This window comes from Pseudoliparis swirei, chromosome 20 (assembly GCF_029220125.1).
Source record: "Pseudoliparis swirei isolate HS2019 ecotype Mariana Trench chromosome 20, NWPU_hadal_v1, whole genome shotgun sequence".
Classification (NCBI taxonomy): domain Eukaryota; kingdom Metazoa; phylum Chordata; class Actinopteri; order Perciformes; family Liparidae; genus Pseudoliparis; species Pseudoliparis swirei.
The window spans coordinates 26,183,460-26,205,993 of NC_079407.1; the positions used below are offsets into that span (position 1 = coordinate 26,183,460).

A 22,534-nucleotide genomic window follows, 5' to 3' on the forward strand; every position below is an offset into this window, starting at 1 on the left:
CAGCTACTGCCCCACACAGTGATGCAGCTACTGCCCCACACAGTGAGCTGGACATGATGCTTTCAATGGTGCCCCGGTAGAATGTGTTCAGGACGGGAGCTTTGGCTCTCTTGAGCTCGCGGAGGAAGTCGAGGCGCCGCTGGGCTTTCTTCGTCAGTGATGCAGAGTTGGTTGCCCGGGAGAAATTTAAAAAGTATACATTTATAAATGTGCATGTCCTCTTTCTGTGCACTTCAGGATTGATGATGCCAGTAAATCTAATATTGGATATCTAAAACGCTAATTATTGCGAGCAGTAAGCAGTCGGTGTTCTACAGTTGAGAGCATGTTATTATGAGCTTGAGGTTAGCTGGCGGTTAGCTTGAGGTTAGCTGGCGGTTAGCTGGAGGTTACCTGGAAGTTAGCTGGAGGTTAGCTTGAGGTTACCTGGAAGTTAGCTGGAGGTTAGCGTGAGGTTAGCTGGAGGTTAGCTTGTGGTTAGCTGGAGGTTAGCATGAGGTTAGCTGCAGGTTAGCTGAAAGTTAGCTTGTAGTTAGCGTGAGTTTAGCTGGAGGTTAGCGTGAGGTTAGCTGGAGGTTAGCGTGAGGTTAGCTGCAGGTTAGCTGAAAGTTAGCTTGTAGTTAGCGTGAGTTTAGCTGGAGGTTAGCGTGAGGTTAGCGTGAGGTTAGCGTGAGGTTAGCTGGAGGTTCGCTGGAAGTTAGCGTGAGGTTAGCTGGAGGTTAGCTGGAAGTTAGCGTGAGGTTCTAAATCTAATATTGGATATCTAAAACTCAAATTATTGCGAGCAGTAAGCCGTCGGTGTTCTACAGTTTAGAGCACAGGTGTCAAACACAAGGCCCGCGGGCCAAATCCGGCCCGCCAGGTCATTTTATGCGGCCCCTGACGGCTTGAAAGACACGTGATCACCTTTATATCCTGTGCTTTTATTTTGAAGGTTTCAGATGAAATGGATTTGTTTTATAATGTTAGAGAAATGACACTTGAATGAACAATAATCAAATGCAAAGAGTTATTTAACAATATGTTCGGGAGTAGTTTATACAGCGCTTCAGTTACACCGGCCCTTTAAGAGGCGGCCGTGATGCGGATGTGGCCCTCGGTGAAGAGGAGTGTGACGCCCCTGACTTAGAGCATGTTATTATTAAAAAGAGGCAAAAATACCTTCATGTTGGCGTACTGTCTTAATATTTTCTCTCACACATTCATGTCGAGTTTCACGAGAGTGATGGACGACCTTAATTCTGTTTTAATGCAGTAAAAATGTATTTTAAATTGATTTGGACATTAAAAAAACAATCGTTATCCTTATAAAGACGTTTAATGTGACAAATAATAAGGCCCTTAAAATCAGATTTTTTCTCATGCGTTAACTTTAATGATCAATTCTATGTTTTGTGTGTGACGCCGTCGGCTCCTTTGATGATGCGGCAGCTTGTTTGCTCGTCACAGCTGGAGCAGCAGCTGCAGGTGCAGGTGCAGGCCACCCAGGTCTACTGGCACACATCTGGGCGGGAGAGAGGGAGGAAGTACACACACACACATACATATATATACACATTTATATATATATACACATATATATATACACATATACAGTATATATACATATATATACATATACATACACATATATATATATACATCCACATATATATATACACATATATATGTATATATTATATATATATATACACACACACACACACACACCACAGGAAAGCAGCATGATCCCGTCCTGTAGGATCAGGTGGATTCTCATCCCTCCTTTCACAAGCTCTTAATTCACTCACGGGCAGATTCCCTTAAAGACAGAGAGGAAGGAAAGGGCAGACAAGATGATGAGGAGATAGGAGATTAGGACACAAGGGCAAAAGGGCAAAACTGCCCCTAAGAAATATAATGTTGCCCCTGAGAGGCAACAAATGACCTCATCATTTAGATAATTTAATATCGTTGTGTGTTCTTTGTTGTGTGTGTCCTATCTATATCGTCTGTAGGTACAAACACCAACATTTATAAAAATAATTTTGAATTAAAAAAAACGAGATAGAAATAAGTTATAATTGTTGATAGTTGTTTAACATTTTTTAATAACAATAAATAACCACAAAGAAATAAAAATAAAATGGAATATGGTCTGATTTATGTTTTCTGTCTCTGCCTAATAGTCTTATTATTGCCATTGTTATGACAATTGCTTATAACTGTAAGCCTAAATAAGTATATTTATTATATTTGAACAAAGTTTCAAAAAGTGATCCCAATTTATTTTTAAATGCCCCTGTAGTTCCGTCAGTGGGGAAAAACTGCCACCTAATAAAAATGTAAATGTCCTCCCCTGGATTGAGGTACTGATGAAGAAGAGGATGGAGTCCGCCCAGTTCCTTCCACAGAGAGCATGTGTGTGTGTGTGTGAATATAATGAGAATTTAAATAATAATAGAAATATGACGAGTTAAAGCAGAGATTAAAGAAGATTTCAGCCGACTGTTTATTTATTATTTAAGCGTTATTAGTTTTAGTTTCTCATTAATTAAGCAAACAGATACAGAGCGTGACTAATACCCATCGTCACCTCCAGCGATGAGGGATTGTAATACAATATTCTTTATTAGCTTAGAAAGTGAATTACTCATCTAATTGAGCCTCCGGTTATCGTCAAAAGAAATATTAATCTATTTAAAATGTTGTTGTTTTTCCTTTAAAAAATATATATATTCCAAATCTAAAACGAGGAAAAAAAAGACTTCAATGTGACTAAAATGTGTATTTTTTCAAATTTATTTTAGGAATGAAGCAAGCCAGGTAAAAACAGCTTTACAGTAATACACACTAAACTACACAGCTATACAGACATCTAACCCCCCAAAATGACAGATGATGTTCCCATGATGCAATGCGGTTGTTACATGATACGGCAGGTGTCATGGTATGAATCTCAACACATGAACGTGCCGCATACGTAACTAATCGGGTTTTCCATGTGGTGAACAGCTATGCTTAGTAATTGAAAATGTCTATATAAGAGGACCCCCGCCCCCCCCCCCCCCCCATGTGACTGATGGTGGGCGGGTCTTCAATGCAGGAAAGGGCCGACCACAACAGTTCTTCAGCTGGCAGCTTTAGCTGGTACATGAGGACATAAAGCTTGCCAGTGAAGAACTGCTGTAGGTCAGCCAGCGAGCACCGTTTACCCAGCATGCAACACCCTGAAGAGATGTAGAAGTAAAACATATTTTTATGGCTTTGATGTCAAACCGCTGCTAGCTGAAGCTAATCGGAGGAAAACAACGTCAATAAATAATTAAGAAACCACACAAACAAACACCTGGTAACGTCGTGATATCTCCTAATAGCTTGAAATCGCCATTAAGGAACCAATAAGAGAGCTGAAACAACTTCTTACAACAATCAGGGTTCGTACGGTCATGGAAAACCTGGAAAAGACCTGGAAATATAAAAAAGGTTATTTCCAGGCCTGGAAAAGTCCTGAAAAAAAATTGAAATCCCCAAAGTTTGGGAAAATTCATGGAAATTTGTTATATTCACAGGTTCATTTATGCAGAGTTTTAGATATTTAATATGCTTTTAAAAGATAGACGCTCGAAATATAAGCCGGCATACTCTCTTTCATACTCTCACATTTGTCGTGCTGCAATTGAACGCACCTTAACAGAAAAGACATAAATGATTTATTCTTTTAATCAAACTATTGTCTCATTCATTTGAGTCGTTTAAGGTTATTTACTGTACGCTTTTGAATTCTCATTGTTAGTTTAAATACAACATTTTCTCACTTTTTCATGTTTTCACCAAGATAAAAAAATTAATGTGGTCATGGAAATTTGGTTTGAAGTCCTGGAAACCCATTGGTCACCACGTGGATGAACCCTGACCAAAAAAAAAAGAGACTTTTTATTTCCAGAGAAAATAATGTGGGACCTTTTCAAGTGAATTCTCTGCAGAAGGAGATTTTTTAAATTTTCTTTGGAGCTGGCATCTAGCAACCATCACTCCCATCTTAAAACGCTTCCACATTGGCTTCAGCTTTTGGCCATGCTTGTAGATGCTTGGCACACACACACACACACACTTCTGCGCTGGCTTTAAAGGGAACTTGTCGTGGGAGAGATGTGAGGAGGGTTAGGGACAAAGATACCAAAGAGAAGAAACAACTTTTAGAAAGAAAATGTGTCCTTATGTCGAACAAGCTGCGTGTGTGTGTGTGTGTGTGTGTGTGTGTGTGTGTGTGTGTGTGTGTGTGTGTTAAGCTTGCATCAGCCACCCTACTGTTTTAGCATTCTCTCTCTCTGTGTTTTCGCTCTGATTGAAAACAGAAGTACTCGTTGCTCGATAGCTCGGCCTCTGGTTACGGGCTGGAACTGCTGATAATAAAAAGCAGCTCTGGTCCCGTGGGGCAGTTCGGTTTACAGCTGAATGGAGGAATGTTCCTTGTTGTTCAGACGCTTCCAGTCCCTGTCTTTTTTTTGGGTTCACCAACATCTCCAAAGTATTTTGTTTCAACCCCCACGATCCATCCGGATGGATGAATGTCAGTTTGAGACATTTTTTGGGTGGACGGATGAATCCCCGAAGAGAAGCAACATCATCCTCTTTGCTATGAAATAGTTTTTTAAAGAGTTTAACCGTGGGCCTAATCGAGTGTTCAGAATTAGAAGTTCCCCCCCCCCCTCGCTGCTGTCTAATACTTTGTCTCTCCCTGGGTTCAGCTGGCCGGACTTCAACTATTGCAGTCACTCGGACTGAAAAAGCCTTCTTTTTTTTCGAGCAGCATATTCGTGCACAGTTCGAGGACGGACGGGACTTTGGGCAAACCGGCTCTCGACTGCACCGCGAACCCGGCAACCCCCGAGAGAAACTCAATGAACCCCACCCTGCTCTGAGCAACAGTGGAAAGCTCTGGTCTCTCGCTCTCTCTCTTTCTCTCTCTCTCAATGTGACCACATGGTCCTCTTCCGCACCAGTTCTGAATTGGCGTCGGGCTCCTGATCTCGTATTGAATCCAAAGGGGATCCGTTGCGGGTGGGTGTACTATCCGAGAAATTACTTGTTGAAATTACACGTAGTGGTCAAAAGTGTGTTAATTTATATTTTAATGTCTGTTGCAATGGGGATTTTAGTTTTGTCTCCTATAAATGTGCAGGGTGAAGTTTCTCTAATTATTCATTGCTGTGCCTTTTTTTTCTTTTTTTTTAAAGATCCAGGACTAAAAATGTTCTTTTTTTCCGTTAGCCGTTTAGCCTTCGTTAGCAAACAGGGGGTAGATTTGTTTCTTCTGGTGCTCAAACGGATCGTATTATTGAATTTTGCTAATTACAGTTGAAGGGAGAGAGAGACGTAAGCAGAATAAGATAAACAGAAGAAAGAGAGAACGGCAAACAATAACACGGCTAGAGATCAGCGACAAAATGGTGACCGTCATATCCCAAATGTGACGAATGATGAAATATAATAATCTGGTCACGTGTCTGTTCAGCTCCAAAAACACGATCTGCGCCATCTTAATCTGTTTGAATTGCTTGCTCACCAAAGTGAGTATAAATATATGTTATACACCAAGTAATTGAAGGACTTTGTAGCATTATTTGTAAAAGGTAACCCTCTACAAGGCAGTATTTTCAACTGAACACACAGATTTAAAAAAACACACCGTCTTGAGCTTCCTCTGGAACATGAAATACTTCTGTTTTCAGAATGAGTCATAAAAAAACAACCTGTTTTCTATTTTGTGTGGACATGCAAGGCTTAAAGGAAATTTTAAAGGAAAGACAAGAATAAGCACAAACATGCGCAACCCCCCCCCCCCCCCCCCAAAGGAACTAAATGAGATAGATTTACATCATTATACACCAAAGGCATGCATTGTTTTTTCTTTTAACCCTCCTGTTACCTTCACATTTACTAACATATTTTACCCTTGGGGTCAATTTGACCCCAGCAATTAAAACCTCCAAAAAATTATTAGAATTAATATTGTTTCCCAAGTTTAAGTGTGAGGTACTTTATGTTTGTTGACTACCTAAATAGCCCTTTAAATATATAAAAAAGTTGATATTTCTCATATGTTTGACACAGTGAAAAACAGCCTGGGGTCAAATTGACCCCAAAGAACACCGATATTAAACATTGAATGGGGTCAAATTGACCCTAAAGGTCACAGGAGGGTTAAATAGCACAACATATTAAGTTGAACCTCTACAAGCTGAGAGCAGCTGCAGTTATTTTTTCCCCTCCTAATGTAATTTTCAATTCCTATTAATCCTCAACTATGTTCTTTCGCTGCTCAAGATTTGTTACGCGCCATCCACACGCACACAACAGAGAGGCCATCCCGGAGTGGAGAACACAGCGTACCAGAGGAGTGATTTATTACCCAGAGCTGACGATTCCCAGGACAATTACAGCCGGAGCAACAGGCTGGAAATGGCTCCTCCGAGTGCGTGTGTGTGTGTGTACGCACAAATAGGCAAACGCACAATAAGGACAGTGTACGAGGGATTCAAAGCACAGTTGGCAGCGTGAAGGCGATAACTTGGAGTCGAGGTTAGCGAGGCCAGCTCTCGCCTAAAATGCGGCATTGTTAAACATTCGCAGAGAAAAAACACATAATGTTTGTGTTTCAGGTGTTTTAAGCTTTTAATTTGGTTAAAATTAGGCAAAAATGTGTTTTTTCTCTCTGTGATGATGAGTATGAGGCGATAAGCTGGCGCGGTTAGCTGGAGGTTAGCTGGAGGTTAGCTGGAGGTTAGCTGGAGGTTAGCTGGAGGGTAGCGTGAGGTTAGCTGGAGGTTAGCTTGAGGTTAGCTGGAGGTTAGCGTGAGGTTAGTATGAGGTTAGCTTGAGGGTAGCGTGAGGTTAGCTTGAGGTTAGCTGGAGGTAGCGTGAGGTTAGCTGGAGGGAGCGTGAGGTTAGCTGGAGGTAGCGTGAGGTTAGCTGGAGGTTAGCCGGAGGTTAACTTGAGGGAGCGTGAGGTTAGCTGGAGGGAGCGTGAGGTTAGCTGGAGGTAGCATGAGGTTAGCTAGAGGTTAGCTAGAGGTTAGCTAGAGGTGAGCTAGAGGTTAACTAGAGGTGAGCTAGAGGTTAGCCAGAGGTTAACTAGAGGTGAGCTAGAGGTTAGCTAGAGGTTAGCTAGAGGTTAGCTAGAGGTTAGCTAGAGGTTAGCTGGAGGTTAGCCGGAGGTTAGCTGGAGGTTAGCTGGAGGTTAGCCGGAGGTTAGCTTGAGGTTAGCTGGAGGGAGCGTGAGGTTAGCTGGAGGTTAGCTGGAGGTTAGCCGGAGGTTACCTTGAAGTTAGCTGGAGGTAGCGTGAGGTTAGCTGGAGGTTAGCCGGAGGTTAGCTTGAGGTTAGCTGGAGGTAGCGTGAGGTTAGCTGGAGGTTAGCTTGAGAGCAAACCTTAAAACAGAAGTGAGGTTTGACAAAAGTAACACTTTTAAAAAGTGCTCAATAATGCAAAGTCACTGTGAGATAAAACTACAATCTGTTGGCACTGAATAGAAATCGCCGAGTATCAACACCATAAAGAGAGTTCATCAAAGTGCTCCCTCTGGGGGACGAAACACCCTCATTTGTTCCTATTGTCACCCGACTCGTCTTGTCAGTTTAGTTTGTAATAATATTTCTCATTAAATTTAACTGATGTCTAAAGATGATTTTAATAAAAAGTGTTAAACCCAGAGGGAGAATGGATCGACTCTCTGAATGTTTGCCAACAACAACATATCCCAGAGGGCCATGCGGGGAATGACTTGGCAAAAGACGAAAGAATGGGAAGCCCCGTGAATCACTCTAGGAATGACATTTATGATCCAAAAATCCCCCCCCCCCCCCCCCCCGCCATAAGCAGCTGGTCTGTATTGTGAGATTCTTACAATTCCAATGTGATGGTTTTAAAGTAAACTGGATGTTGCAACATGGATACTAGAACCCAGCACACAGATGGGAGATGATATGGTATTTTGACGGGGGGTAATCTAAAATATGTGTTGTTGTGCTTTAGGGATGAGAGCAGCTTTGCAACAGATTCCGACAAGCATCTTATCCGTCCTCAAAAGGAGCATCAACAATATTCGTTTTCTCAAGCAGCTTCACCCTCATCTTTTTTCGCTAAAAGAAAAATGTCCCTTTAAAAGCCGCAAGCTCGGCAGAGCAGCTCATGTTAGCTTTATTATCGCAATAAAGGGCACAACTCAGAGTAACTAGTACCAGCATATAAATCAAGATGACCCCTGTTGGTGTCATCTGGCATCAGGTGACTGCCAGTAACACAGATTATGCACATTAACATCTTTAGAAAGTGGCTATTATAGTTAATTTATCTGAGTTATTCTTCACTTCAGCTGTGTCATTTACAGACGTCAAGGATATCCACGTTTGTATTATTCCTCCACTGAGATTTTGGGAATTCTCTATTAATGGCCACATTAAATGTTTGAGTTCAACTATAGTCCAAAAAATATTTGGAATGAAGGCGATTATGGAAATGGAATAAATGACCGTTCAAAAGTTTGGGGTCACTTCGAAATGTCCTTATTTTTCAAAGTAAAACTCTGTTTTTTTCAATGAAGATAACATTAAATTAATCATAAATACACTCTCTACATAGTTAATATGTAAATGACTATTCTCTGGTGTTTAATGAAGTCTCTCCAGAGGTGTGTAGAGGCCCATCTCCAGTGTTCTAGTGGTACATTGTGCTATCGCCTTAGAAGACTAACGGAGGGGTAGGAAACCCCCAAAAAAACCTTTTTATGTGAGCGCAGCTGAAAACAGTTATGTTGGAGAGAGAAGCTATAAAACTGGCCTTCCTTTGAGCCACAAGTTTGAAGAGTAAAATTAATATTTCAAATAAAAAACATTATTTCTAACCTTGTCAATATCTTGAGTATATTTTTAAAATTAATTTTGCAAGTTATTTGATAAATAAAAGTGTGAGTTTTCATGGAAAACACCAAATTGTCTGGATGACCCCAAACCTTTGAACAGTAGTGTGTATGTGCACGTTTACACTGATAGCACAGTGTGCCAGTCTCAGCTGTGCACTAGATCACATGCACAGATCCAACCCCCCCAGAACCCTTCCTCACCCCGGGGCTGGAAAAATTGCTTTTAAGTCGAGAGCGGATCAATATATTTATCAGTGCTTTTCCTCCTACAGGCCTTGAATTGAGATTGGGCCGTGCATTTAAAGAGACATACACACTTAAAAACACGTGAGCGAAACATCGCCGAGGGGCAAGTAGCACCTCGCAGCGGGTTCGTTAAAAAATGACCGAGATTGGGGAAGCAGGCCGGACGTGACTGGAACTGATCTTTGTGAGCGTGTGAGCATTTGAATGCATGCGTGTGTGTGCGTGTGTGTGTGTGTTAGTGTGTGAGAGAGAAAAAGGTTGACGCCCTGTTTTATATAAGCATGACTTGCTTGTTCCGAACACACACACACACACACTCATGCAATGCGAGTTATGAAATGCCACTTGACATTGCTGACAGAGAGTGTGTGTGCATGTGTTACTGCACATGCATTGAGCCCTGTGCATGTATTGCATAATCTCTGTTTGCACCTGCAGCTATCGTCTTATATGGATATGAATTAATAATGAAAAAAATTCTGCCCTCATTCTTCAAATGAGGGCTGAAGCTCCATAAAAAAGATAACGTGTTCCTCAAACGGAGGTTTTGTCTAGTTCAGGGGTGCCAAACGCATTTTTTCACCGTAAGCATCATGGCCGCCTTCTTAAAGGGCCGGTAGTAACTGAAACACTGTATAAACTACTCGAAAATATAGTTAAATAACTCTTTGCATTTGATTATTGTTTATTTGAGTGTAGAACATATTGTACATAAGAAAATTGCTCTAATATTATCACATAAATCCATTTAATTTGAAACCTTCAAAATAAAAGCATGGCGTATTTTTCTTCAATTTCTTGAAGAAAAGGTGATCGTGTGTCTTTCAAGTCGTCGGGGGCCACGTAAAATGATGTGGCGGGTCAAATTCGGCCCGCGGGCCTTGTGTTTGACACCTGTGGTCTAGTTCACCTGGTTGGATGCATACAGTAATCCTAAAGGGCTGTAATGAGAGCCTTTCTTCTAATTTGGGAGGATAAGCTGCTCTAAAATAAACTTTTTAAATGCAACAACCGGGCAATTACTGACGCAGGTGTGAGATTTTTGTTTCCAGCCAATGCATCATGGTATTCGCTTCAGGAAGTCAGCAGGTGGGGAAGGCATGGCATCTAACAGGCTCTTTTTTTATTTCATTTTTTTTAACAGATTATCTGGAGCCATTGCGGAATGCATGGGAACAGTGTGTGTGTGTGTGTGTGTGTGTGTGTGTGTGTGTGTGTGTGTGTGGAAAAGAGGCGGGTGGTATCTGATGATGTCATGAAGGGAAAGAATCAGACAACCTGGTCCCTGGTGTTCAAACCACACACAGATGAGACAATGACGCAGCATGACTGAGGGTGTGTGTGTGTGTGTCTGTGTGTGTGTGTTCGATGCAAGCTCCCTGTGAAGGACAAAGAGTGTCAAATCTTCTACGCACACACACTGACACACACATGGAAGTCGGGGCGTGAATGACCAACATAAAGAAAAGATGTCTGTGTGTGTGTGTGTGTGTGTGTTTCCTCTGGCTGCCGTCTCCCCTCCCACCACTGGGAAGGGTGTCAAAGAGTACATTGTCTCTCGCTCTCTCTCGCTCTCTGTGTGTGTGTGTGTGTTCATCCCTTTGCTGTAGCTTCAGATGGTTTATCCAATAGCCTGCCCCCAAGTGCCCGCACCTTTAAAAAAAAAAAAAACTTCCAATGACGCTTCCCACTTGATCCTTTTGTGACAAAACATCTGGCGGCCAGGTTAAGATAGCCTGAATAAAATATTTCCTAATTTGATTAGTAGGTTCCTGGCATTATGAGCTAAATGTCTAATTGGATTATAAAGGATTAAGAACTTCTCGTCAAGATGAAACGATAACGCCGGTGACAGTTTGGATAGTCGATGAGGTCAGAGGTCAACTGCCATTAAAAATGTGAGAAACGGGTAGATGGCCTGAGAGAGCGTCGTGCTAAGCTAACGGTAGCTGGAGGGACACCACATGTCATATCCACAGAAGCCACGCCCCCTGCTGAATATCCTGTACTGCATTAGATATGCCACAATATCTTTAATATCTTTATACTTCCGTTTTCTGATTAATCTGTAATCATAATAGTGTATTTTATAAACCTTTTTAAGTCTATAAATATGGATACAAAGTTTGAATAATTTAATTAATAATCTTGTTTTTCCAGACTAACCGTCTAAAAACAAATGATACGAAAGAGAAAAAAAGCAGCATATCCTGTATTACATTAAATATAAAACATACCGGTGATACCCAACAATCTCACTTACTGAATAATGTTCATATTTTATTTTTTCTGATTAATCTGTAATCATGAACAAATAATTCGTTAAACCTTTTTATTCTATAAAATGTGGAGAAAAAGTGAAAGTTTTAATTGTCTTGTTTTTCCTAACTAATCGTCTAAAAAAATTAATTCTAAATTATACGATAAAGGACAAAAAGCAGAAAATCCACATTTAAATATTTATTGCTCTAATAAATAATGTAAAAACCACAAAAAGCTGCCGGTCAGAATAGTTGCACATTAAATGTTCATCAATCAACCGAGGCTCGTTATTCATCATCAGCATACCAGCATACACACATTAGTCACGGCAAGTATAACAACAGTACAAATGTGTCTGTTTTTAGATCACACACCTATTTTTCCTTTAATACTTTCACTCTTCTTATCCTCTTTCATCACTCCCCTCCCATCTTCCCTTTCCACTCGTCTCTCGTGCGCTTTAAGTTATCTTCTTCTGCCTTTCATCATCTTTCATTTCCCCCAAACCTCCCCTTTCCGCCCCTATGTGATCCTCTTCATCCCTTTAATATCACCTCCCTTCTCTTCATCCCTTCCCATCCTCCTCTTCCCTGCTCGGCTCCCTCTCTGTCTTTATAGGTCGGTCGGTTCGTTGAGGCCGAGCTACATTCTTGGGATGCCTGCTACAGATGGTCCACATTCCAGCAGCTCTGCCCGAGAGGCCCGCTACTTCTTTTTTTCCCTTTTTTCTCCCAACGCCGGCCAACCAAAAGCTGAGCGTGCCACAGCGTTGCTTCATCCTAAAATAATCTGAACAGAGCTTTAGTCTTGCTCGGCCTAGAACTAAAACTCAGATCCAACCTAAACCGAGTGTTCCCTAAAGTCTTCTTTCCTTTCACGCAGGCTGTAATGTATTTCTCTGAATACCTGTTCCCTCAGGCTACTACCTCTGAATCTGTGTGTGTGTGTGCGCAGTTTAACATTTTTGTTGAAAGAGAGAACTTTTCCAGTGGGCCGGCTCACATAGTGCAACATGTGTTGTACATATGCGTACGAGGCTGCTTCAGATCACAAGCGAGCCCCGCTGAGGCGTGTTGGAAATCTGAAATCTCGCACCATTTGGTGCATAATATATAATATTATAAAACACTATATTGTCTGGGACACGAATATGATAATATATGAACTACGATATCTGTCACTTTGCGATGCTGCTCACACCGAAACGTCCTGGTCCGTGTGCACACTAAAGCACAGGAGAACACACACACACACACACACACACACACACACACACACACACACACACACACACACACACACACACACACACACACACACACACACACACACACACACACACACACACACACACACACACACACACACACACACACTTTTAAAACCGCTGACAATTCCTATACGCGTTAACCTCTTTCAACCGTGTACCGGTGTTCAAAGGGAACACCGTTAGCGAGTCTCTACGTTAGCTCCCTACTGTCTTGGGCGTGGCCATAAAAATGTGCAACCTCACTGCAGCTACCGCATTTACCCCCTCCCTCCCCTCCTCCCCCTCCCGCAGATCCTCCCCGTCTTCGGTCGGTCGTCAATAACGATCGATGTTCAGTTGCGCTCACTTGCAATAAGTCGTTTGACGGATTGCTTGTTCGTGAAAAAAACACAACTTACGTTAGCAGAGGAGGAGTGACTCGTCAAATGACACGTTTACAGTAACTCTGGTCAAACCGTTCCAGGTCTCGAGGAAAGCGAAGTCAAAGGCCCAATTTGCCGACCCCACACGTGTAGAAAATTATTATTATGACAAACGCTCAAAAACATGCGCACGCAACTATTTAGCATCCGCGTGGATTCAAGCTAACGTCTTTCGGGATAACCAGACATTTGAGTCTAGATTATAAGGCACGGGGAACAAACACCAGATACCGATCCTCCTCCGTCTTCCATGCCCTTTCAGTCCGGGGAGCGGCTCGACGGCCGTATGAATCACATCCAGCCGTGTAAAGATAAAGACGGCGCCGGCTCACCACACACACACACACACACACAAACGCACACGCACGTATTTACATACGTAGGTTAATTAAATGTGAGAACCCAGACAAAGCAAACATTCCAACAAGAAGCCAAAAGAGAAGAGAAGACGTACGGTATGCACGAGGCCTGTGGCTAAGGGTGTCGCCTGACTTTATAAAGTCATTACATTCTTTACAAATCCACAGTAATTACCCGTGAAATGCAAGAATGCAGCTACTTGAGGCCGCAGATTCAGTTCCCTTTTATTTTATTTTTTTTACATGATTTTAATCTGAATTTTTGATATCTGCGCTGGATTGCAGCCGGTTCACTTGGACTCAGTTTCACATCCTTTAAAACGCCCTAATGCGCCATTAACGAGGCCTTTTAAATGCTATGTTCACACTCCAGTCCCGACACAGTGCTGATACTGCATTGGGTGGGACTCTGACAGTATTACCCCCCCCAGGTTAAGTCTCAGGGCATCATTCATCCTCGATAATCCAGATGTGTGCATGTATAATTCACTATTCATACCCCAAAAAGAGGGGATAATTACAGCAAGCCAGGGACTCATGAGGAAAAGGGAAGGCAGTCGGGGTGTGGGGTTTGGGGGGGGGGGGGGGGCGGAACCCCGTACAAACTAACAAGCATGTCCAGGGCATCTCCGGGCCTGAGAAGTGCATTTTCTTTGATTTCATCGAGCACAATCAGAGAAGGAAAGGGAGGAAAAAGGACATTATTTTTTGCATTTGACCAGGTGAAGTTGTCCAAGGCTGTTGGGGGGGGGGGGAGTAATGGCCAAGGTCAGGTTGTCCATCAGGAGCTCCGATGCCAAAAGATCAGAGACAACGAGGTCCGAGGAGCCGTCATCCTTTCTGACTACGAATTCAAGCCTTGAAACCAGAGGCGTGGATGTAAATCGTTATATTTTAACCCCGTCGTCTTCCTTTAAAAAAAATGTTATATGTTGAAATCTTTAAACTGAGATTGCATGAACGCCGACTGTAAGATTACATAATCCCCCGTCACTAGAACAGATGGGGGACAGAGTTCGTTGGCGGTCTAAACGTGCAACAGGTTGATAAACAGGTAATTAACTGGCATTAAAAGTATAATTTTTTAAAATACAACACGTCACGTGAATACACTTCTCGGTAGACAGGTTGGAATACCTTTCGGTTAAATAATGGAGCGTTAAGCTTCCCACGTGCAGACCACCACCCTTACCTCCATCATGTAACGCCTCTGCGGATTCCCCGGATGTAGATCCCGACGCCACGATCTCAAGTTGACGTGAAGATCTGCTGCACCTTGAAGACACTGTGTGGGGGGGAGGAGGGGGTAGAACAGCGCGAGACGAGCTTGAAAATGGAAATGAATGACGCGGAGAGGGAGTGACGGAGAGGAGGAGGAGGAGGAGGTGGGGGCAACTGTCCACATCCATGTCGCGCTGCAAAGGGTGGGGCCTTGAAGAATTCTCTTTCCTTCCCACTTGAAGCTGATCTTAATGAAATCGCGCGGGGGTCAGTCGGCCGGTGCACCCAATGACAGCTTTAGGGTTATTGTGGCATAAAGCATCGCGAGAGGGAGGAATGGACTGCTCGAGATTATTTTGACAAGTACATCAAAAGGACTATAGTGTCGGGAAAATATACAGCAAACTCCTTCTGGATTCATACCAACGCCCAACGTCGGTAAAAAAAGACGCACGCGCCTCTTCTTATTATCTCAATAGAATAATAAATAATAACGCTGTGTCATAAACACGTATTTTAAATGAGCTCACACCCTTCACTGACATATCATTCTTCCGTTTGGACTGACACATAATCCATATTTAAGATAATGACAAGAACACGCGTTATAACGCCTTTTCGGTGTATAACCCCGCCCTCTCGTGTGGCCTTTATATATATATATATATATATAAAATGTCACCTCTCCGCTAAAAAGTTTGCACAAAATCTATTTTGCCAGTCTCACTTACTTTAGTTTCACGGTAGATCCAACCGGCTCCACACCGAGGGGCACGTTTTTTTTAAATGAGTAATTTGTGCCGCGCTTGGATGAGATATGAGGAATATTAGGCTCCGTTCGGACCCCCCCCCCCTCCCCACACACACACACACACCACCCCACCCCCCCACGCCCAGTCTGCCTGTGGCGTTCAGCAGTAAAGTTGCCACGTCCCTTGAAAACCAAAAGCAGAAACATCACGCACTCGACTTACTTCTTAACTGCGTAATAGTCCAATTCATCTATACCGGGAGCGCGCGTGGAGACAAGGTGTGCGCGCGCGTCAAAGAAATGGTGATTACAGTTATGTAATATCTCCCCGGATGAAAATGACGGAGCAGAATCTATAAACGTATCGGTGGGTGTGAGTCTGGACACTCGAGGAGAACACAGTCGGGGTTGTGACATGTTTCCAGGGTCGAAGCCTGACAGAGAAACCCTCAGCCACACCTTAACTCTCAATCAATTTTTTTCTCCAGAGTTCCAGTGGGGGTTTTAGACGAGATGCAAAAGCCCCGCAAGTTCACCCTCAAACCCCGCCCGTCTGCGTCGTGTGTCTCGTGCACTTCCGCCTGTTAACGTTTTAAAACCCCTTTTTTAAATTAAAAAAAAGAAAAACGTAAAAAACGGTCCAGTCTGAGTATCCGGTTAGCCGGACCCACACCCCGTGCATGCTCGCTGCTCCTCGGGGCTCCCTCTCTCCGGTGTCTCTCTCTCTCTCTCCGGTTCCAACTCCTCTCTTCAAAAACCGGCTTTCTCACTCCGATCAGCTGGCGGAGCCGTGACGTCAGCAACGAGCATCGGGCCAATCAGCGGCGCGCCGGAAAAACCCCAGCGCTGACGCCCACGCGATACGCACGCCGACGGATCAGGTGCGTCGACCAATCACGGCGTAGCTACACGCGAGGAAGAAGGCGGGCGCTCGACGGAGTGACCAATGGGATTACTTCCTACCATGGGAGGCGTTTCATCCTCTGACCTATCAGGTCAGAGGATGAAGTGTTACGTGTGAAGCGTTGAGAACTTTTCTACACCAGCAGGCAACAGATTTAATTGAATATACTGTATCGATATTAAGATATTTAATGAATAATAAATTATTTTTATAAATGTATATTTTTATAAATGTATATTTTTATAAATTTATGTTTTTTAAATGTATATAATATATATATTTTTAATAATAATTATTACAAAAATGTAAATAAATAAATACATAGTCTCTTTAGGATTCAAGGTCAAATGAGAAAAAGCACAATAAAACACAAAAGTATATGGATTATATTGTGTACTACCGTGTCATTGGCAAGTGCCTTCATCATTTAAAAAAAAAATTATTTATTATTTTTTATGAAGACACCTGAAGTCTTCTCAAGCCACTGCTTCATGAGAAGAACCAGAATTTTGTGTGAATTTTCTCATGATTTTTTAATGTGCATGTCAGACACATATTGTCGCATATTAGCAGGGATTATAAACTCAAGGATGGATAGATGGAGCTATGCACTTGTCCTTATACAGTATGTTTACTAGTATTAACATGCATGTGTTCCAGGAACCTACTATACATGTATACTACCGTTCAAAAGTTTGGGGTCACCCAGATAATTTGAAGTTTTCCATGAAAACTCACACTTTTATTTTTCAAATAAATTTCAGAATTAAAATAAAATATAGTCAAGACATTGACGAGGTTATAAATAATGATTTTTATTGTAAATATTAATTTTGTTCTTCAAACTTGTCGCTCAAAGGAAGGCCAGTTTTATAGCTTCTCTCGCCAGTATAACTGTTTTCAGCTGCGCTCACATAAAAAGGGTTTTCAAGGGTTTTCTACACCTCCGTTAGTCTTCTAAGGTGATAACACAAAGTACCATTAAACACTGGAGATGGGCCTCTACACACCTCTGTAGAGACTTCATTAAACACCAGAGAATCGTCATCTACACATTAACTATGTAGAGAGAGTATTTATGATTAATTTAATGTTATCTTCATTGAAAAACCCAGTGCTTTACTTTGACAAATAAGGACATGTCTAAGTGACCCCAAACTTTTGAATGGTCGTGTATTATCATCCGATCTTCTGACCAGAGAAGCCGACCCAACAGCCTGTTGTCAATCCATCTGTCGTAACACTTTGAACAGGCAGTAACACAACGCCGCCTCAGCACAGTGACACAGCTTCTTTTTTTATTCATCCTTCGCCTCGGTTCATGTTGATGCATTCACAAAGCTGGGCAAGGAATACACACACACACACACACACACACACAAACATTTTTAACACACCGTGGGGACGACTGAGTGGGAGCAGCCTTGTGGGATCCACGCTTTCTGGAGGGCCTAGAGACGCACACACACACACACACACACCTTCCTCCTCAAAGTATTATTGCATGAGACTAATCCACACTGTTCGGTGGCTGGTACCCACCCACCCCTCCCCCACCCCATCATGGCAAGGTGCACCACTTCTGTAAAAAAAAAAAAAAAATCCAGGTTGAAGGATATAGAGGAGAGACATCTTTAAACCTCAAGTGAAGACAGCAGTTATTTCTAATGTCCCCGATGTAATACAGCTGGCTGAGCACCGCTGGACATCATCAGATTCCATTTCCTGCAAACAGAAGATTTGATATTACGACCAACCCCGCCCCCCCCCCCCCCAAAAAAAACATGTCACTCTGGCCCCAGACGAGGAGTAATTTGAGCAGACGTGGAGCGAGGATGGATTGAACCAAACCAGTGAGGACTCTGATTGCTTTGAATGTTAACGTGGGTCCACACGAGCACTAAACTGATGTGCAATTACATTTCAATGTTCCACTTATTTTTTCTCTTAAATTTGCTTTTTTTAAACGATGACTTTCCCCGTGGACTTGATGTCTTTTCTGAACTCGCTTCTAATTAATCCAGAAGTTTAATTTAAACCCGATTTACCAGAAAAAAACTTGTGTTTAATGTAATTCAACAGTTAAAAGTTCTGCAGAACATTTGCAAGACATAATATTTGACAAAAACGGGAGAAAAGTCACAGAGAATTTGTCTCAACTCCAAAAAAATTAATCGTGGGAATGTCGATGCATTAGATATTAAATCACATTACATGTCATTTAGCTGATGTCATATTATTATATTGTTAAGGTGGTTTAATAATTCTCTGCAGTGGATAATTAAGATGCTGTTGCCACATGAATCCCACTAAAATAATAAAAGCACATTGGAATTGTTTATCTTGATGACAATTGTCCATAAATGTCCATTTAAAATCATATTTATAATCATCTAAAACCTGGTTGTACTTGGATAAGATACGTTTGACTCTTTCACAGAATTAATCAGAATGACGGTGCACACATTTATTTAAACTGATATATATATATATATATATTCTATGAACTGCAACACGAGTCAAAACTCAATTGAAGACTAGATTGCATTATTTATTGATCTGAATTTGTAATCATCAGCCTTTGAGTGCACGCCGTCACATCCGCAACACATTCAGTAGCGGCTGCTCCTTCTTTCATGCGGCTTCGATATCAAGAATATAATTACTGATATTTTTTTATCAAATAATAATAAAAATTCCGAAACCAAAACGCCTGAATTATGTATCAACTTCTCTTTTAATGTTAGAAGCAGAACACGTTTTATTAAACTTATACTAGTTACAGCACAGGTGTCAAACACAAGGCCCGCGGGCCAAATACGGCCCACCGCATCATTGTTTGTGGCCCCTGACGTCTTGAAAGACACATGATCACCTTTTCTTAAAGTGCTTTTATTTTGAAGGTTTCAAATTAAATGGATTTATGTTGTAATATTAGAGACATTTTCTTCCGTACAATATGTCTACACTCCAATAAACAATAATCAAATGCAAAGAGAGTTATTTAACAATATGTTCGAGGAGTTTATAAAGTGTTTCCGGCCCTTTAAGAGGCGGCCATGATGCCGATGTGTCCCACGGTGAACATGAGTTTGACGCCCCTGACTTAGAGTACACGCAGTGGGACTCTCTCTATGAGTAACAATCAAATATTTTAGTTTAAAAGCATGTGTGTGTGTGTGTGTTATCATCTCTACATTAGTAATTGAAGTACAGAGGGCATCAATAGTGAGTTAATAATGTATGACTTATAGATCATCACTATACTGTGGTGACAGCACAACCGGTTTGAATGGCTTCCTCCCAGCTTCTGATGCATGTAATCTACTATTATAAAACTATTATTATTCCTTAAGTATAGTTGAGGTCGCATTCCTCCACCGGTCTCTCACAAAGAGCCTGAGTGAGTCAGCGTTATTATACATAGCAGCAGTGGAGAGAGCTGCATCACAGAGTCAATCGAGCCTTTAAGCTTTCCTCCCTCGGCTGCCACTTCCTGTATCTCTCTCCTCGTATAGAGACTACATGCAACACTCTTGTCGGGCGAGGTGCATTCTGGGAATTGATCGAGCTCTCCGCAGCCAAACGGAGAGAGAGAGAACACATTGCGCACATAGTCGCGCATGAAACCGAGAGCCCGGAGCCATGAGTCAGTGGGTTCAACACTGAGAGAGACGGCGTCTAGATATTACCCCCCCCCCCCCCCCCCAAAAAACATCCTGGCCACGGTGGTATTATAGTCCATGACGAATAACACACTCTCTATTTATTTATTTAAATGATTTCATTGTTGAGGGAGGAGTCAGGGCCAGGGTTCGTACGGTCATGGAAAACCTGGAAAAGTCATGGCATTTTAAAATGGTCATTTCCAGGCCTGGAAAAGTCATGGAAAAAACTTAAATCATCAAAGTCTTGAAAAAGTCCTGGAAATGTGTTATAATCACATGTTCATTTACGCCGAGTTTGAAATAATTAATATATTTTTTAAAGAAAGACGCTCAAAATATAAGCCGGCGTACGCTCTCAATACGCAACATTTTCAAAAATGTTCATGTTTATACCGAGATTTCAGTTTGGTCATGGAAATCCATTGTTCAAAATGTGTAAGAACCCCGAGGGCCTCTGTGTATTGAAACTAGACGGATGTCCGTATACAGCGCCGTCTCACGGTCCAGGGTCCAGAACGCTGACTCTCCATCACGACATCTGACCCACATCCCCAACACACATCCTGTTTTCTTTTCCTCAACAGTTGTCTCTCATCCAGACTTTCTCTTTCCCCCGAATCCCCAGAATGAAACCCTTTCTCTCGGCTTCCCGGGACTCGGTCCGACGGCGGTCGGGGCACCCCGCTGCGTCGCTTTAAGAGACGCCTCCGGTTGAAAAGAAACTCAGGGCTCTCAAGTGTCACGCATTGAGCGTGACACTCACGCATTTCGGTCTTAAGTCACTCACTCCCGCCACACATCGTATTTCTCACGCTGAAAAAAACTCTCGGCTATTTAATGTTTTAATGTGCCGCAGCGCGTCAACATGAGCCGCGCTGCCCTCACCGTGGAGGAATCAAGCGCTCCCCTGGAGTTCTGCTGTCAGGAACCACTTATCAGCCAATCAAAAAAAAGAAATGGGCTACACAATAGGCAATCAGAAAAAAAACCGTATCTGTTGTATCTGGGTAAGATTTAATCCAGCAACCAATGAAAATAAAGCATCCAGGAATTGCGAGCGACTGACTGATATCCGAAAATTTCGTTCTGAGAAGGCCTGCTGGGCGGAGGTGACAAAAAAAAGCAGCCTGAACCCAATGACTCAGCAAAGTCGGTGTGCGTGTGAGATGACACTTTGCAGTGATTTAAAGGGCCAGCGCGCTTGCAGGCTCGCAGCTCCCTATCCGAAGGAAGCTGAAAAATGCACTTCTCAAAAAAAAATACGGGCCGAGTGTTCACTCCCTCCTTCTCGTGCAGATTATATCGACACGTGTGTGGACCGGGTTGTTCTGCAGAGTCCATTAGAAGGGTACGCGGTGTTGGTAATTGTAATACAGGTTTGTTTTGTTGCATAATGATCCACCTCGGGGTATCATCTAACATCTCTTTAAACTATAATGCTGTCCTGCCGATGTTATTCGCTTCTCAAATGAAGAATCTAGTCCATCCTCCCCTCCTGAGTCATGCTCTCACAGATTTGCAGAGGATAATGAGTTGGCCCGTTCGGCTCGGTTATAGATTGGATGACCCACATTAGTACGATCTGGCCATGCGCCACCGCCGCTACTTCCTTCCTCTCTATCCCATAATACTGAGCAGTGATAACTTCCATTGGGGCAACAGGAGATGTATAACTCCTGAGTATTGTTCTGGTCCGGGCCTTCAACAGTCAGCATGGAAGCACACAGCGCACCTCGGGGCTAAATATATATCTATATATAGATATATATATAGATATATATATATCTATATATATATATACACTACCGTTCAAAAGTTTGGGGTCATCCAGACAATTTTGTGTCTTCCATGAAAACTCACTTTTATTTATCAAATGAATTGAACATTGAATATAAAATATAGTCAAGACATTGACAAGGTTAGAAATAATGATTAATATTTGAAGTATTAATTTTGTTCTTCAAACTTCAAGCTCAAAGGAAGGCCAGTTGTATAGCTTATATCACCAGCATAACTGTTTTCAGCTGTGCTAACATAATTGCACAAGGGTTTTCTAATCAGACATTAGTCTTCTAAGGCGATTAGCAAACACAATGTAACATTAGAACACTGGAGTGATAGTTGATGGAAATGGGCCTCTATACACCTCTGGAGATATTTCATTAGAAACCAGACGTTTCCACCTAGAATAGTCATTTACCACATTAACAATGTAGAGAGTGGATTTCTGATTAATGTTATCTTTATTGAAAAAACAGTGCTTTTCTTTGAAAAATAAAGACATTTCTAAGTGACCCCAAACTTTTGAACGGTAGTGTATATATATATGTATATATATATATATACATATATATATACTGTGGCTAGCAGTAATTTAGCTACCGCTGCAAAACGAGAAGGGGCCCCTTTTAATGATGTAGTTCACAACTTCACGTGTTTAAAGGAACAGAAATAGGCTTGTTCTCTCTCTCTAGTCGAAGGGTTACTGGAAACTATTAATACCGTTTGCTATCTGTCTGTTCGTTATGA

General features: G+C 42.1%; 1 long non-coding RNA gene across 2 annotated transcripts; it reads right to left on the reverse strand.

Annotated features, from left to right (window-relative positions):
• Nucleotides 1-1,299: 1,299 nt before the first annotated feature.
• LOC130210912 (uncharacterized) lies at nucleotides 1,300-16,284 on the reverse strand. Of its 2 annotated transcripts, XR_008834879.1 has the most exons (4): nucleotides 15,657-16,284; nucleotides 14,654-14,746; nucleotides 1,711-1,801; nucleotides 1,300-1,504 (listed from the first exon to the last, which is right to left on the reverse strand). It is a non-coding gene; the product is annotated as an uncharacterized LOC130210912 (long non-coding RNA). The 2 variants fall into 2 exon arrangements; XR_008834878.1 differs by lacking the exon at nucleotides 1,711-1,801 and having other exon boundaries at nucleotides 15,657-16,274.
• Nucleotides 16,285-22,534: the final 6,250 nt, after the last annotated feature.